At 38.6% G+C, this 17539-nt stretch overlaps 1 protein-coding gene across 2 annotated transcripts in view; it reads right to left on the bottom strand.

The window, feature by feature from the left end:
- ABCB11 (ATP binding cassette subfamily B member 11) overlaps positions 1-15861 on the bottom strand; it is a 102574-nt gene extending 86713 nt beyond the window's left edge. Inside the window, exon 1 of one of the 2 annotated variants that reach the window (XM_043894851.1) lies at positions 15775-15861. The gene's annotated coding sequence lies outside the window, so the exon portion shown is untranslated. The remainder of the gene's footprint in view (positions 1-15774) is intronic. The other variant, XM_043894849.1, reaches the window with a different exon arrangement.
- Between the last annotated feature and the right edge of the window lie 1678 nt (positions 15862-17539).

Below are 17539 nucleotides of genomic sequence, written 5' to 3'. Positions count from 1 at the left end.
GGAGAGGGTGTGGAGAAAAGGGAACCCTCTTACACTGTTGGTGGGAATGCAAACTAGTACAGCCACTATGGAAAACAGTGTGGAGATTCCTTAAAAAACTGGAAATAGAACTGCCATATGACCCAGCAATCCCACTTTTGGGCATACACACTGAGGAAACCAGATCTGAAAGAGACACGTGCATCCCAATGTTCATTGCAGCACTGTTTATAATAGCCAGGACATGGAAGCAACCTAGATGCCCATCAGCAGATGAATGGATAAGGAAGCTGTGGTACATATACACCATGGAATATTACTCAGCTGTCAAAAAGAATTCATTTGAATCAGTCCTAATGAGATGGATGAAACTGGAGCCCATTATACAGAGTGAAGTAAGCCAGAAAGATAAAGAACATTACAGCATACTAACACATATATATGGAATTTAGAAAGATGGTAATGATAACCCTATATGCAAAACAGAAAAAGAGACACAGAAATACAGAACAGACTTTTGAACTCTGTGGGAGAATGTGAGGGTGGGATGTTTCAAAAGAACAGCATGTATACTATCTATGGTGAAACAGATCACCAGCCCAGGTGGGATGCATGAGACAAGTGCTCGGGCCTGGTGCACTGGGAAGACCCAGAGGAGTCGGGTGAAGAGGGAGGTGGGAGGGGGGATCGGGATGGGGAATAAGTGTAAATCTATGGCTGATTCATATCAATGTATGACAAAACCCACTGAAATGTTGTGAAGTAATTAGCCTCCAACTAATAAAAAAATTAAAAAAAAAAAAAAAAACAATTTTGAAGAATGCCAATAGGAAAGTATATATCCATAATTACTTTAAATGCATAAGGATTAAATGCTCCAACCAAAACACACAGACAGGCTAAATGGATACAAAAACAAGACCCACATATATTCTGTCTACAAGAGACCCACTTCAGACCCAGAGGCACACACAGACTGAAAGTGAGAAGATGAAAAAAGATATTCCATGCAAATGGAAATCAAAGGAAAGCCAGAGTAGCAATTTTCAAATCAGACAAAATAGACCTTAAAATAAAGAAAATTAAAAGAAATAATGAAGGTCACTACATAATGATCAAGGGGTCAATCCAAGAAGAAGACATAACAATTGTTAAGTATTTATGCACCCAACATAGGAGCACCACAATACATAAAGCAAACACTAACAGACATAAAAGGGGAAATTGACAGTAACACAATAGTAGTAGGGGACTTGACATTCCACTTGCACCAATGGACAGATCATCAAAACAGAAAATTAATAAGGAAACAAGGTGTTAAATGACACATTAGGCCAGGTGGGACCTAATTGACCTCTTCAGGACATTTCATCTAAATGCAGAACAACACACTTTCTTCTCAAGTGCACATGGAATATTCTCAAGCATAGACCACATCTTGGGTCATAAATCAAGCCTCAGTAAATTTAAGAAAATTGAAATTGTATCAAGCATCTTTTATGACCACAATGCTATGAAACTAGATATCAATTACAAGGAAAAAAAACTGTAAAAAAGCATAAATACATGGAGATTACACAATACATTTCTAAATAATGAATAGGTTACTGAAGAAATTAAAAGGGAAATAAAAAAATTCCTAGAAATGAATGCAATGAAAGCATGATGACTCAAAACCTATGGGATGCAGCAAAAGCTGTTCTAAGAGAGAAGCTTATAGCAATACAATCCTACCTTAAGAAACAAGAAAAACATCAAATAGACAACCTAATTTTACACCTAAAACAACTGGTAAAGAACAAAACCCCTCGAGGTTAATAGAAGGAAATAAATCATAAAGATCAGAGTAGAAATAAATGAAAAAGAAAGAAAGGAAACAATAGTAAAGACTCATAAAACTGAAAGTTGGTTCTTTGAGAAGATAAACAAAATTTACAAACTATTAGCCAGACTCAACAAGGAAAAGGGGGAGAAGAATCAAATCAACAAAATTAGAGATGAAAAAGGAGAAGTTATGATAGACAATGCAGACATACAAAAGATCATAAGAGACTATTATGAGCAACTTTATATGCCAATACAATGGACAACCTGGAAGAAATGGACAGATTCTTTTTTTTTCTGGTTGTGTTTATTTGACTGTTTCAACTAGAATGGACACTTTGCTAATGCGTTTCAAACACCTTGAACAGTTTCTGTGCAAGGTAGGCTTCTAAAAAATATTTGTGGATTTAGTGAATTAATAAAATTAGTTATCTTGGTTACAGGTCATCTTCTTTCTTGTGTGGGTTCTTCAAAATATTTGCCATGTATCCCTTTATCACTTAATTCTTATTCCCCAGGGTGCCCTCAGAAGCCTTCAATTGAAACTCCAGGCATGATGGTTGTGGACACAAGAAAGTCTGCTGGTCAGCTGTTCCAAGCCCCATGGGGTCAGCAGGGCCCTATGATGGTGACAGTGAAGCTGGAGGAAGACCACCCCAGGATTCTTAGAAAAGTTCAACCTTCCAAAACTGAGCCAGGAAGAAATAGAAACTATGAATAAACCAACTATAAACACTGAAATCAAAACTGATTAAAAAAAAAACCTCTCAAAAAACAAAAGCACAGGGCCAATTGACTCCACAGGTGAATTCTATCAGACATTTAGAGACAAGCTAATGCCTATCTTTCTCAAACTCTTCCAAAAAATTGCAGAGGAAAGAACACTTTCAAACTCATTCTACAAGGCCACTATCACCCTGATACCAAACCAGATAAAGACATCACACAAAAAATAAAATTATATGCCAATATCACTGATGAACATAGATGCAAAAATCCTCAAAAAAATTCTAGCAAACAGAATTCAACAGCATATTAAAAAGGTCATACACCATTAACAAGTTGGGTTTATTCCAGGGATATAAGACTTCTTCAATATACACAAATCAATCATTATGATACACTGTATTAACAAACTGAAAGATAAAAATCATATGATTAACCATGATAATCTCAATAGATGAATAAAAAGCTTTTGAATAAATTCAGCACCCATTTATGATAAAAACTCATCCAAAAATGGGCATAGAAAAAACCTACCTCAGCATAACAAAGGCCATATATGATAAACCCAGTGCAAACATTATTCTCAATGGTGAAAAACTGAAAACATTTCCCCTAAGATCAGGCATAAGACAAGGGTGCCCTCTCTCACAACTATTATTCAACACAGTTTTCAAAGACCTAACCATGGCAATCAGAGAAAGATTATCAAGAAATAAAAGAAATCCAGATTGGAAAAGAAGAAGTAAAACTCTCACTGCTTGCAGAAGACATGATACTATACATAGAAACCCTAAAAATACTATCAGAAAATTACTAGAGCTAACTAGTCAATTTAGTAAAGTTGCAGGATACAAAATCAATATACAGAAATCACTTGCATTCCTATACACTAACAATGAAAAATCAGGAAGAGAAATTAAGAAATCAATCTCATTTACCCTTGCAAAAAAAAAAAAAAAGAATAAAATACCTAGGAATAAACCTACCTAAGGAGACAAAAGAACTGTATACAGAAAACTATAAGAAACTGATGAAAGCAGTCAAAGACAGCATAAACAGATGGAGAGATAGTCCATGTTCCTGGGTTGGAAGAATCAGTATTGTGAAAATGACTATACTACTAAAAGCAATCTACAGATTCAGTGCTGCTGCTGCTGCTGCTGCTAAGTCACTTCAGTCGTGTCCGACTCTGTGTGGCCCCATAGACAGCAGCCCATCAGGCTCCCCCGTCCCTGGGATTCTCCAGGCAAGAATACTGGAGTACAGATTCAGTGCAATCCCTGTCAAATCACCAATGGCATTTTTCACAGAATTGGAACAAGAAATTTCACAGTTTGTATGGAAATACAAAAGACCCTGAATAGCCAAAGCAATCTTGAGAAAGAAGAACGAAACTGGAGGAGTCAACCTGCCTGATTCAGACTATACTACAAAGCTACAGTCATAAAGACTGTATGGTACTTTCACAAAAGCAGAAATATAGAGCAAAGGAATAAGGTAGAAAGCCCAAAGATAAACCCATACATCTATGGACACCTTATCTTTGACAAAGGAGGCAAGAATATACAATGGAGAAAAGATGGTCTCTTCAATAAGTGCTTCTGGGAAAACTGGACAGCTACATGTTAATGAATGAAATTAAAACACTTCCTAACACCAGACACAAAGCTGAACTCAAAATGGATTAAAGACCTAAATGTAAGACCAGAAACTCTTAGAGAAAAACATAGGCAGAACAGTCTATGCCATAAATCACAGCAAGATCTTCTATGGCCCGCTTTCCAGAGTAATGGAAATAAAATCAAAAATAAACAAATGAGACCTAATTAAACTTAAGAACTTTTGTACTGCAAAGGAAACTATAAAGATGGTGAAAAGACAACCCTCAGAATGGGAGAAAATAATAGCAAATGAAACAACTGACAAAGGATTAATTTCCAAAATATACAAGCAGCTCATGCAACTCAATACCAGAAAAACAAACAACCCAATCAAAAAAGGGGCAGAAGACCTAAACAGACATTTCAATGAAGAAGACATACAGAAGGCTAATAAGCATATGGAAAGATGCTCAACATCACTCATTATTAGAGAAATGCAAATCAAAACTATAATGAGATATCACCTAATACCAGTCAGAATGGCCATCATCCAAAAATCTATAAACAATAAATGCTGGAGTGTAAGAAAAAGGGAACTCTCTTGCAATGTTGAAGGGAATGTAAATTGATACAGCTACTATGGAGAACAGTATGGCGATTCCTTTAAAAAACTAGGAATAAAACTACCATATGACCCAACAGCCCCACTACTGGAAGACCAGTACCCTGAGAAATATACCCTGAGAAAACCACAACTGAAAAAGAGACATGTATCCCAATATTCATTGCAGCACTATTTACAATAGCTAGAACAAGGAAGCAACCTAGATGTCCATCAACAGAAGAATGGAATAAAGAAGCTGTAGTACATATATACAATGAAATATTACTCAGCCATAAAAAGGAATGCATTTGAGTCAGTTCTAAAAAGAAGATGAACCTAGAGTCTACTTATACAGACTGAAGTAAGTCAGAAAGAGAAAAACAAATATCACATATTAATGCATATATATGAAATCTAGAAAGATGGTCCTGATGAACTTATTTGCATGGCAGCAATGGAGATACAGACATAGAGAACAGACTTGTGCACATAGCAGTGGGGGAAGGCAGGGGTGGGACAAATGGAGAGAGTAGCATGGAAGCATACACACTACCACATGTACAATAAATAGCCAGTGTGAATTTGCTATATGGCTCAGGGAGCTCAAACCAGTGCTCTGTAAAAACCTGGAGGGCCGCGATCAGGTGGAGATGGGAGGGAGGGACATATGTATACCTATGGCCGATTCATGTTGATGTATGGCAGAAACCAACACAATACTGTAAAGTAATTATCCTTCAATTAAAAATAAATTTTTTAAAAAAAGAATCATTGCAATTATTATTTATTTTCTCATCTTTAATCAATGCAGCCAAACAGAAGAACAATTGGGTTCAAGAAATGTCCTTAACTAACAATCTCAGACAAAAACAGGCTTTTTAGTTAGTTGATAATCCCATGAAAGAGTCTAATTATTAGGAAATAATAATCCCAAGCCATTGACTATGGGTTTCTCTGGTTGATAGGTGGATAGCTGTTTTTTATTTGTTCTTTCTTCTTATCTGTGCTTGCTTGTTTATTTGATTGATTTTTCAAGTGAGTAAAACTAAAAACCAGTAGATGGGCACAACCCACTGGTGACATTCTTGGGTCAGTGAAGCTGGCCAATGACAGCCAAATACTGTCAAATACTGTGGGTAGGCGTCAGTGCTCCTTTGTAAATGCAGCCACTAGATGCAGAATATGGCAAATTCAGCGTGGACCAGGGAATCTGCTACCTAATTCATTTTGTAACACAAGTATAACCTTGATATCAAAACAAACAAAAATGTTATAAGGAAAAAAAACAGGATTATAATTACTTTTGAAAATAGATTTAAAAATACTAAATATGTTCAGTATAATTTAGCAGTTTATGAAAAAAATATAGTGAGAAATGTTGATACCCGGAATGCAATGATAGAAACATTTGATGTAAACATTTGATCTAAACATGTAAACATTTGATGTAAACATTTTGATCTATCATTTTGATAGATGAAAAAGATATTTAATCAGAATTAATATCCTTTCCTGAAATTTAAAAGCTCATAAAATTAGAAAAAAATCATTATATTGTAATCCAATGAATAAATTTGGATACAGATCAATGACAAATACTAAAAAAGCTCACTGAAATACTGGCAAAGATTAAATATCCAATAGTACAAAGCATTGTGAAGCTATAAACACATTCCATTAAGTTGTGAAATCTCTGTAAGCTTCTCTTAACCATGACAATTTCTTACAAATCTCTTGTTTTTGATGATCTTGACAGTTTTGAGATGTACTGAGGAGTTGTTTTGTAGAATGTTCCTTAAATTGGGATTTATCTGCTGTTTTTCTCATGATTAGACAAGGGTTGTGTGTTTTGGAGAGGAAGATCACGGAGGCAAAGTATCCTCATTACATCATATCAAAAGTACTATCAAGATAATAGTACCTTTCAGCATGATTTATAAAAAAAATTAAAAATAAACTCAATATTAAGAAGTAGAGTGAGAAACATTAATTACCTAGTTTATCAGGTCAGTAAAAAAAAATACTAAAAAAAATACCTAATTCAAAATTCTTTTATCCAACAACAAAATTTCTTTACTTACAGCAATAATACATTCAGTCTGCAATGTTTTCTGGTCACACCATTTTCAAAATTTTGACCAAAAACTTTTTCAAGAGGCTAAGATACTCTTTGATAAGGGGACAATGTAAAAACTTTAACAATGGTTATAAGATTTCATTTCCTAATTTTAAAATAAGACTTTTATGAAAAAATCCAGTCTCTAATTTTTTTTCCTGGCTTCATTTAGAAAGATTTCTTTCCAGTGGTGTGCAAATATTTGGCAGTGTTTAGAGGCCATTGGTGTAGTGTCTTGTCTGTGGATTTTGGAGTTTCACAGATTCTGTTACTGCCTACAGCTTCACTCTGTGTTGTTGGATATGCTTTTTAACCTTTCTCTGGGCCCTGACTTCACCTTTTAAGTCAGGCAATGATGGTGATGGTGGTAAAATTCACCTTGCAGGACAGGTATGAAAAGGACAGGAAACTGAGTCTGTACATCAGCTGTCCCAAAAGGAGAAGGCAGAGAAAGCTCCCTTTGCCCTTCAGGCTTGGCAACCAAGTTCCCCCACCCCATCACCACCTGCCCTCCTCAGATCATCTGTTAAGCAGAAGCTAATAAACCAATCTGGTCTCTCATTCTCCCTATTTCCCCAGCTATTCTATACATTCGGGTTCATATGAGGTCTGCTTGCCTTTTACTTCCTTCTGAATATAGTGATTTTTGTGATCTCCATTTTACAATCTGGAGATTTAATGTACAGCACAGTGGTGGCAGTCAATAATACTGTACTGTATGCTTCAAAATTGCTAGGGGACTAGATTTTAAATGCTCTCACCACAAAACAAATAATGATAATAATTATGTGATGTGATAAAGTTACTGGCTAAAAGTATAGTGGTAATTATATTGTAATAAATATAAATGTGTCAAATCAACATGTTATTATATATACACCTTAAACTGACATAATATTATATGCCAACATATATGTTATATGGGAGAAGGCTATGGCAACCCACTCCAGTACTCTTGCCTGGGAAATCCCATGGACGGAGGAGCCTGGTAGGCTACAGTGCATGGGGTCATGAAGAGTCGGACACGACTGAGCGACTTCCCTTTCCCTTCTCACTTTCATGCACTGGAGAAGGAAATGGCAACCCACTCCAGTGTTCTTGCCTGGAGAATCCCAGGGACAGGAGCCTGGTGGGCTGCCATGTATGGGGTCGCGCAGAGTCAGACATGACTGACGTGACTTAGCAGCAGCAGCAGCATATGTTATATGTCAGCCTTAATTTTTTAAGGCTGAAGAAGGGTGAATTTGCCCATTTGCTTTAGCTGGGACATCCAACTTTTCCTGCTCTCCAACATTTGCTCTCCTGGTTCTTGGGTCTTCAGATTCAAACTGAGACTTATGCCAACAGCTCCCTTGGTTCTTAGACCTTTAGATTTGAACTGGAACTATACCCCCGACTTCCCTGGGCCTGCATCTTGCAGATGGCAGATCAAGAACTCCTCAGCCTCTGTATTTATGTGACTCAATCCCTCACAATAAATTTTTTTCTATGTATCTATATATAATCCTACTGTTTCTGTTACCTTAGAGCACATTGAATGATACAGTGAGTATTCTATGAAATTATTTCTTTTTTTGGTCCTGATGCTTTTGTTTTTTAATGTTTTGTGTGTGTGTGTGTGTGTGTGTGGTAAAAAGTCACATAATATAAAACATACTATTTTAACCATAATTCACTGTACAGTTCAGAGGCAGTAAGTACATTTATAGTTTTGTGTAACTCTCACCATCGTCCATCCCCAGAAACTTTGTCCCCATTAAACACTAACTCCCTCTCAGCAAAAGAACAGATAAAGATGTGGTACACCCATACAATGGAATATTATTCAGACATAAAAAGAACAAAGTGTGCCATATTCAGAGACATGGATGGAATTGTCATACAGAGTGAAATAAGGCAGAAAGAGAAAAACAAATATTGTATGTTAATATATATATGTGGAATCTAGAGAAATAGTACAGATGAACCTGCTTGCAAAGCAGAGGTGGAGAACATGGGATGTTGCAAAGCACATGTGGAGAACATGGGATGTGCATACCAAGGGATGAGTGGGGACATTGAGGTTGCCATATATACACTACTCGTATGGAAGACATGGCTAATGAGAACACTGTATAGCACAGAGGAAAAAAGCAAGAAGGTACAACTTGTTTGTATGACATGTATAGGAGCATTCCAATGTACATTATGTACAGAGATTGTTTATTTCTAATAAGGGAATGACACAGTTTAGCTCTGAGTTCCAGGCCAGCTACCAAATATCTGGAGCTGTTCTTCTGTTTGTTTTCTTTCTAAGTGTTCAGTGCATCACTCTGAACTTTGGTAGTCCACTCTAAGGAGCTATACTTTAAAAGACACACACACTCCAGTGCTATAAGACATGCCTCAGTTGCTCAGTCAGAAATGAGAGCTAGCCTATGTTCTCCTCTAGGAGTTTTATAGTTTCTGGTCTTACATTTAGATCTTTAATCCATTTTGAGTTTATTTTTGTGTATGGTGTTAGAAAGTGTTCTAGTTTCATTCTTTTACAAGTGGTTGACCAGTTTTCCCAGCACCACTTGTTAAAGAGGTTGTCTTTTTTCCATTGTATATCCTTGCCTCCTTTGTCAAAGATAAGGTGTCCATAGGTTCGTGGATTTATCTCTGGGCTTTCTATTCTGTTCCATTGATAGGCAAAACACTCTCCGACATAAATCACAGCAAGATCCTCTATGACCCACCTCCCAGAATATTGGAAATAAAAGCAAAACTAAACAAATGGGATCTAATGAAACTTAAAAGCTTTTGCACTACAAAGGAAACTATAAGTAAGGTGAAAAGACAGCCGTCAGATTGGGAGAAAATAATAGCAAATGAAGAAACAGACAAAGGATTAATCTCAAAAATATACAAGCAACTCCTGAAGCTCAATTCCAGAAAAATAAATGACCCAATCAAAAAATGGGCCAAAGAACTAAACAGACATTTCTCCAAAGAAGACATACAGATGGCTAACAAACACATGAAAAGGTGCTCAACATCACTCATTATTAGAGAAATGCAAATCAAAACCACAATGAGGTACCATTACACGCCAGTCAGGATGGCTGCTATCCAAAAGACTACAAGCAATAAATGCTGGAGAGGGTGTGGAGAAAAGGGAACCCTCTTACACTGTTGGTGGGAATGCAAACTAGTACAGCCACTATGGAAAACAGTGTGGAGATTCCTTAAAAAACTGGAAATAGAACTGCCATATGACCCAGCAATCCCACTTTTGGGCATACACACTGAGGAAACCAGATCTGAAAGAGACACGTGCACCCCAATGTTCATTGCAGCACTGTTTATAATAGCCAGGACATGGAAGCAACCTAGATGCCCATCAGCAGATGAATGGATAAGGAAGCTGTGGTACATATACACCATGGAATATTACTCAGCTGTCAAAAAGAATTCATTTGAATCAGTCCTAATGAGATGGATGAAACTGGAGCCCATTATACAGAGTGAAGTAAGCCAGAAAGATAAAGAACATTACAGCATACTAACACATATATATGGAATTTAGAAAGATGGTAATGATAACCCTATATGCAAAACAGAAAAAGAGACACAGAAATACAGAACAGACTTTTGAACTCTGTGGGAGAATGTGAGGGTGGGATGTTTCAAAAGAACAGCATGTATACTATCTATGGTGAAACAGATCACCAGCCCAGGTGGGATGCATGAGACAAGTGCTCGGGCCTGGTGCACTGGGAAGACCCAGAGGAGTCGGGTGAAGAGGGAGGTGGGAGGGGGGATCGGGATGGGGAATAAGTGTAAATCTATGGCTGATTCATATCAATGTATGACAAAACCCACTGAAATGTTGTGAAGTAATTAGCCTCCAACTAATAAAAAAATTAAAAAAAATTAAAAAAAATTAAAAAAAAAAAAGAAATGAGAGCTAGCTTTTAAAAGCCACTGTGTAGAAACTATTAATTACTTGCATACATCTACAAAGACAGTGGCAGTTTTCTAACACTACTTTTGGGGAAAAGTGCAAGGAGATATCAAAATGACTAGAAAGAATAAATGAAGGCTTTGCCCCTGGTATTTTCCAGAAAAAAAAGGAACAATGTTTCCAAAATTAGATATTAGATGAATGGTCTCATATCACTGTAAGTGTACTCTGATGTATCATTAGATCATGTTTTTTCCCACTGATTAATTCCCTTTTTATTCGATTAGATTCTGGGAATCTCGTATAGCTGATGCTGGAGCACATCTCTGCTTGTCTCTGAACCCTGGAAAGAGCAGGAACCTAGATTTCAGTGACAAACACATTTGTTATACAGGGTAATGAGAATATGCCTCCTCCTCACATGATTTAAGGTTTATGATTTAAGAGTGCAAACTGATGTCAAGTCATCTAATTGTACTCTCTCAGCTACTATCTATAGCATCTAAGCTAACAATCGGTTCTTGAGCTTCCTGAAGTGTGGGAAAGGTACTTGGGTATCATACATTACAGGAAGCTTTAATTAGGGTTTCTTAATTTGTAATAACAAAATTGTACTTTAACTCACACCAAAGAACTCAGAGTTAAAAGGTACCAAGCTATTTCCTTTTCACGCCACCTTTTTTTTTTTTTAAAGATTTTTTTTTTCTTTTGATGTGGGCCATCTTTAAAGTCTTTATTGAATTTGTTACAATACAGCTTCTTTTACTTAAATTTTGGTTTTTTGGCCACTAGGTATGGAGGAATCTTAGCTCCCTGACAGGAGCAAACCTGTACGCCTTGCACCAGAAGGCAAAGTTTTAACCACTGGGCCACCAGGGAGGTCCCTTTCTCCACCTTCTTATGTAGTAAATTATCCTCATCTCTGAAAAATCTCTTTGAAAACAGACTGAGTATTTAATGTCTTCCAGAAAAAAATATGATCTTCTGATAAACTTAAGAGACTCTAGATGCTAAAAGTGGGAAATCAAGATTTCTAAGCACTGGTCAGCAGATTTTGGCCACCTAATCATGGAATCCTCCAACAATTCTGAATTGCTCATGCCAATGCCAATTTCCCCCTCTGCCAAATGGCATGTGGTCTATGACTCATATACTACAATGTGCTTCTGTTTAACTATTCAGGGTTGAAGTTTCTTTTTCTTTGATAAAATGTGTAATCTTATCAACCCAGAAATTCACATTAGAGAACTGTCTCCTGATCTTTATTGGTAGACATACTGTTAGTTGCTCAGTCAAGTTTGACACTTTGCAATCCCATGGACTATAGCCTGCCTGGCCTCTATGCTCATGGGATTCTCCAGGAAAGAATACTCTCTCCAGGGGATCTTCCCAACTCAGGGATCAAACCCAGGTCTCGTGCCTTGCAGGAGGATTCTCTACTGCCTGAGCCACAAGGGAAACCCTTTGGTATACACATCAAGGATTTTTCTACCTTAGAACTTTAGCAACAACATTCTGGAAGACCACTGCCAGGGAGGAGAGGGAGGAAGCAGACGGAAGCACCTGGATGGGTCACCCGAGAGAACCTGGGACATTGATAGAGCTCAGAGAGAGGGCTAAGGGGGCAGTGGACCCAGGGGTTGAGGCTGTCAAAACTGGAGGAGATCCAAGTTTCCACAGGCCATGCCAGGAGCTAATCAAAGATCCTAAGTGCCCAACAAGGCTGCTGGTGTGAATTCAAGACACCAGTCTGGAGCAATAGATGAGTGGGCTGACCTTCACCAAAGACTGGGTCAACACTAGCAACTGGCTATTGACAGTGTAGGAAAAATGGGGAAGAAAGGAAGGAAGGAAAGAAGGGAAGGAGGGAGGAAAGAAGAAGGCAAGAGAGAAAGGGAGAAAGAAAGGGAGGGCGCAAGGAAGGAAGGAGGGAGGGAGGGAAGAGAAATGTCAAGGTAAAAACAGTTCTCCTGGGAGCTGGAATCCTTCCAGGCTGAAGGATATGACAATAATAGAGGCCTTCAACCCACTGCCTGTTTTTATACATAAAGTTTTATTGGAACTCGGTCATGCCCACTTGTTTTTGCTTTGTCCTTGGCTGCTTTGGGGCTACAATGGCAGATCAGAGCTACTGTGACAGAGATGATTCCCACTCTCCCACTGATGCCCCAAATATCCACTGTCTAGCCCTTCACAGATATATTTGCAGATCCCTGCATTATTAGGTCAGTTCAGAACAGCCTGAAGCCTGGGGAGAAACCTTTGAGAACCTGATTTAACCAACCTAAAAATCTAACAGAGCACAGGCCCTCCAACCTGCCTGTCCTCAAAGAGCTCACGTTGTGTAAGGAAGACAGATGACACATGAGAAATAAGCCCAATGACAGGGAGTAAAGAAAAAGTGTGGGCATCTCCAAGACCCTCAAGCAGGCCCCTGTCCCCACCTGGAGAGCTGGGGAAGGCTCTGCAACTAGTGCTTTTAAGATGACGCCTTGAACATGGGGCAAGTTAGCCAAGGAAACAGGATAAGAGGAGTGTTCCAGGCTCATGCAAAGGCCTGGACTTGAGAGACAATACACAAGGACCCAAGGGTGTAGAGTGAGTCTGAAGGACGGTGGATGGAACAGCTCTGGAGAATGTGGCTGCCTCTTTCCTCAGGACATCATAATCCTTAATAATGCTGAGGACTTGGGTCTTTAATAAGGACTTTTAGGCAAAGAAAGAATATAATTATATTTATACTTTAAAAAAAACCCACAACACTCTGATAAATCCATACTCTTAGAGTAAGACATAAGGCTGGGAAGGATAGAAATCCCCGAGACCCAGCAGAGCTGCCCCCTCATTTACCAAGGCCAAGAGCATACATAGGTCACCTCATTCCCGGGCAACCTGGCGTGAGGTGACCAAAGGAAACAGGTTGTGTAATGGGACAGCCAGGCTAACAGGGCCTGGCTCTTGTCAATTTAGGACATGGCTTTTCAACTCTACCACTCTGCTTGGCTTCAAATTTTCTTCAGGGAGATTTGTTCTGCGTTCATTTTCTTTAGAATGCTATTTTTAAAACATGTTGATCTTGCCTAGACTGAGTTCAGGAGGAAAAAGCAAAGGTTTTTCCACATTTAGGCCTCAATGATTAGGAAGATCTAAACACACTTGCATCTACTAGAGAGCTGAGGTGTGGGGTGATGGGGAGAGAAGAGATGTGAGACATGCTTCCTTCACCCCATATCCCAGTATGAATATTGGCCTTGGCTTTTCTCCTATAAAGTCCTCCCTTCTGTAAGACCATTCAAGGCCACTGGCACCACGCTCTCCCCTCCCCTGAGCTGCTCAGAGACCAGAGCTGCTCCTGCTCCTGGTGAATTTTCAAGTCCCTTTTGAAACCACAAATTCCAGTTTTTTTAAAGAGCCCTTGAAATGTCTTTCACTGCTGACATGTAGTGATTTAGGAAGGTCACCCTTTGTTATTATCAAACCCAGCCAGTGATTTCTTTCTCCCAAGGATCATTAGAGGAGGAAAGAAATACTGATTTATACTAAAAAGCAAGAAAAATAGAAAAATACTGCCTTGCGGATAAAAAGGTTGTGGGGTGACAGTGTGTGTCAATAAAGTAAAGACACTGTCCAGGGATAATGAAACTGAGGCCCTTCAGCCCTGGAGGCTACAGCCCATGGAGAAAGGAAAGAAATACACAGGGATTCTTGAGGTGCACATGGGTAACCCTGCTTCATGGAGTCACAGTTCAGATGGAGAACTAATGAACTGCTCTTGAGGAAAATAGGATTTAACGCCAAAGTTCCTCCTAGCACTTCAACTCTACATGTGTAGTTCTTTCACCTTCATAAAGCAACATAACCCTAATACTTGATTACCAAAATGGGACTTGGCATTTTCTAGCAATTTCAAGGTCTTCTAAAACCACAAAGCGGGCAATGTTTTCTTCCTAAATTGCTTCCAAGTCCACTTCCAGCATTCATCAGCAAATATTTGTCACCGTCACTCTTCGTAGTAGGATACACAAATTATTCAAGGGCTTACAATTGAGTGGGGTGGGGAGGGGAGTATAATTCCCTAGGCAGGGAGATGGAAGCTTAAAACAGATAACAACAGGAGTGTTACAGGGCAGAGTATAAGTCTGGAGTTTGGGGAGTAGGGGTGAGGATGGATGCACACAGAAAGAACGTCTATTAAGCATAAGCCTATAAATAAGTCAATACTTTTAAAGCTTAATAATAACCACTATCAGTTTCCAATATTAAAATTTCTAAGGACAATCATTATAATTTGCCTCTGAAATGTCTAGAAGGCTCTTCCCCCCTCAAAATATTTAGAAATGCCTCACTTCATACTCAGTCTTAAAGTAAATGATATTTGATCAAATCAGCAGCAGCATGTGATTTCTACTGGCTCAGGAAACTGAAAAATGGAAATTAGACTTTAGAATCCAACTTTTCCACTGCTAGCCATGAATCCAGAGTTCAGTATCTAAATTATTGAAAACTAGGAGAATGGAGTTGGTATAGTTCTGTACTAAAGCAGCAGCAACTTTCTGGGGTAAGATTTTGTGGTGGTCAGGGCAAAACAGAACTGCACTTTCATAAAGGCAAGTTTAAAAATTTTGCTAGCATTTATAATTTGGACAGATTGTTCAATCTGTTCACCCATTTGCACCATATGCTCCCATACACCACCCCCCAACACACACACACACACACACACACACACATACACACACACATATTCTCAAGAGAATTGATGCATTACAAAGCATTACTATAAATGAGATAGAAAACAATAGTCATCTGTATTATATATATTATGAAATCATTAATGTATTCTGCAAGTTCCTATCCAAGCCTTGTAGCATTGTTATTGTATACCAAGATGCCAGCCTTTATGAGTCAGAAACACAACATGCCACAAAGCAAGACTTAAAGGAAATGGACTCGCAGAACATAGTCTGCAAATCCTTTAGACCATATAAGTCACTTACCTGGGAACATTAACTTGAAGAAGCCAGAAGGAACAATGGACTCCACAGTAGAGAGTCAAAAGGTTTTCCAACCTGTTCCAACTCCAGTTTTCCTCATTTGAAGCACTGAACAGAATTCAAGCTTTTTTGAAAACACTATCTATTTGCTTAAGGGTGAATGCCCCGAAGGCCAGACTGAGCAGAGTTCAGTGACACCTGAGGAAAAGTTGAGCGCATTTAAAATAATAACCGCAAACACAACGCTCTTGGGAAGCTCTCTGACAGTGTCAACTGGCTTTGGACTGTGTTGACTTGGCTTCGAAGGAAGGGAGCTGGAGTGCCCGGGGAGAGCACTGTGATTCTGGCTGTGTCCAACTCTTCTCTTATAGACCATTATTTTTGAAAAGTTACTTAAAAACATAACAAGGCAGGAAAAAAAAAAAAAAAAAAACAACACCTTGAAATTTTCCTCCGCAGTTGGAAAGATCACTCTTGGAAAATCCTTGTGCAGGGCCCTGATATTACTGTCCGCCAACCCCAGAGTTTCATGGAAACAGATAATCTCAAAGAACACCTGAAACAGACTTTTGCTCAACTGAGTGCTCAGATGACCCTTGCACCCTGGTCTGAACAGTCAATAACCTCAGGCTCTACCTTCCAAATGAAGCCCTGTGTAAGGCTTTCTTTTTTAAAGTTTCAAATGAATGGAAAACCAAGCCAAATCAATACATATAGCTTCTCCAACAGCTTTGTGCTGCCACCCATATCTGTTCCTTTCCCTTCCTGTTGGTCCTTCCATCTTCTCAAAGGCTCTTATGTCTTCTCTCTCCCTCTCCTGAGCAAACACTTTCCTAAACACGTCTCACTATGACCTTCAGCAATGAATAGTAATAGCCAACGTTAGTCATCCCCTTATTGAGTACCTGGCTTGGTTTAAGAGTTTAAGAGTACCACCTTATTTGGACTTCTCCACAATCATAGGAGTTAGGTGCTGTCATCACCATCCCCATTTCATAGTGGAGGAAACTGAAACTCAGAGAAGTGAATAATCCACACAAGTTCTTATAACCAGTGGATTCAGAACCTATGCTCCTCACCCTTCTAAGCTAACCCTCTTCCACCCCATACTCTGAAATGCTGTGGACCAACCAGTGCTTCTCAGTTTGCAGAAAGTAAGATCAAATTAAATGATAATATCAACATTTTTAAATTACAAATTTTTCTGCCATAAGGCTTCCTTTGAAATTCAGTTTCCACTACTGTTTGTCTCTACTGGATTCTATACATAAGACAGTTTGTGATTTAGCCCCAAATTTTGTGGGTTATTATATTTAGGTGTTAAAATCTCAATATATCAAGGTCAGCAAAGATGAGAAAGATTTCTTGATGTTCCCCTATCTGAACTGGTTTGAAAATCCCAGGAGTGGGTTGACTTCTGAGGCAATGAAGATAGAATAATGTTGGGTGTGGCATCAGTTAGGACACAGGAAAAAATACTTGACACAAAACCAAAATGGCAGCCCTGCTGTGGGATCATGCTTTTGATTGGGAGAAGATTCTCAGCAGAATTTTGCTAGCTTTGTTTTGGTGAAATTGTTGGCAATAGCCAAAGGAGGAAAATGCTAAGGAGAAAACTGGGCAGAGTTTCTCACTGGTCCTACTGTCCTAAACTTCCCTTTGTGGGGCATGTAGACTGGAGGAAGATAAAGTCTGGAGTTTTAGAGCAGGAAACAAGATCACAGATACTTTAGTCAAGTCCCTCATCCCGTAGATGAGAAGTAAGGA

This window comes from Cervus elaphus, chromosome 33, assembly GCF_910594005.1.
Source record: "Cervus elaphus chromosome 33, mCerEla1.1, whole genome shotgun sequence".
Lineage (NCBI taxonomy): Eukaryota > Metazoa > Chordata > Mammalia > Artiodactyla > Cervidae > Cervus > Cervus elaphus.
Note: the sequence above shows the minus strand (reverse complement) of the source record. Positions and strands in the feature narration are given on the sequence as shown.